This window comes from Oenanthe melanoleuca, chromosome 5, assembly GCF_029582105.1.
Source record: "Oenanthe melanoleuca isolate GR-GAL-2019-014 chromosome 5, OMel1.0, whole genome shotgun sequence".
In the NCBI taxonomy this organism is placed as follows: Eukaryota; Metazoa; Chordata; class Aves; order Passeriformes; family Muscicapidae; genus Oenanthe; species Oenanthe melanoleuca.
Window position 1 is genome coordinate 28384690 of NC_079339.1, and position 1715 is coordinate 28386404.

The window sequence follows — 1715 nt, forward strand, 5'->3', positions numbered from 1 at the left end:
GAGGGGGCCTTGCTGTGCCAGCCTGGCACTGCCCACCTGGGGAGAGTTCACGTGGCTGCTGGGTTTGGACTGGGCAGTGTCCACACTGCATGCCTTGCTCTGCCTTAAAGGGCCACTGCTGATCAAAGTTAGAGCTTAAAATTCTGCCTGCCTTCATGCTTTCCTGCATCTTGGAGATGTAGCAAGAACAGCCCCTGCCCTCCCTCTTAGGTACCATCTCCTTGTTGGCCCCAACACAGACACATAGGAGTATGCCACACAGCTCAGGTCCATGTTTATCTTCTGCTTAGTACTCCCACAGAAAGCTTTTTAATCTAGTTCCCCTTGTTCTTGCTCCTCTCTTGAAACCCTTTCTCCCTGCACAGATACAAACAGTTCTCCAAAAGAATCTATCTTTTGTAATGCCCACAGGAAAGCAGTTTAGCATCATATTGTTCTTTACTGCATCCTGCCTCCCCTCCAGGATTAGAATTTAGGGAACAATCCCAGCTGGTAAAGCATCTGAGGTTTTGGGATACCCTGTAACCAATACAGACATGTACATGCTGTATGGCATGTATGCCATGGGTGCTGAGGTGTCTGCTCCTGATTTAACCTGTGCCATCCCATGTGAATAGATTTTGATGCTGTAATTGTTGGATGTCAGCCCTTCCCAATGTAGTTGTTCAGAAGAAACACAGTGCAGACACAACCCTTTCCCATCCCCGATCAGAAATGTGCTGGGATGTGCTATGGGCTAGGTCACACCACAGGACATGAGCTCACTTAACTTTGTACAGACAGAGGCACTTGCAGAGCATCTTAAAGAGAGGAGATACAGGCAGCCTGCCTCAGTTCACAGGCTGCATTCAATATTAGAGAAATTAGAGATGCAGGTTCCTGATAAAAGTCACAGGTAATCAATAGATGAGAGAGCAAGCAAACTCCATGATTTGTTATTTTCTCTCATCCTGGCTTTTACCAACCTTTTGGTCCCAGACAGGACATGTCCCATCTCAGAGTGACATTAGGGCAGAGGGTGGAGAAGAGAGCAGCAGATACTGCCTCCATCTCACCTGAGCTCTAACTCTTGAATATAACACTGCATTGCAGAAGAGAAGCATTAATGCTATAGATGCCATTCTGTACACAGCACTAAGAAGGAAATACTACTCATAACCAGGGGAGGGAACCTTTTCCCTCAAATTATGTTGCACAGAGGGTAAAAATTATTCTGTGCCCTACAGCATCACTTTATTTTGTAAGTATGCAGTGAAAAGCCACAGAGCTCCTATGCAAAGATGATCCAGTGCCCTTGATGCTGTACTGCACCAACAACACAAAGATCTGACAGCAGTGACCTGCTATGAGGAGACAGATTTTCACCCTTTACTTATTTTTCATTCTTTCTTATTTTTACCTTCTACAGACTAAGAGAGTAAAGAGGTTTCTACCCTTGAACATCAAAAAGTCAGCTTTTTTTTTTTCCTCTGGAGGCCTCTAAGACAAGCAAGGCACTGAGTAGTTACAGCAAGTTCTTTAAAGTTAACAGGCTAGGGGAGGGAAAGAGCAACTTGCTTTTGCCAAGTGACAGGCCAGCAATGCCAATGCAGTAGATAGCAGCAGGGTGAATTTTGTAACTGCTGGTGTCTGGACACAGTAATTTGTAGTAATAGTGCCTCTTTTAACATTTCCTTTAAGTGTGTACTAATCTAATGAAGGGGAAACACAGCTGT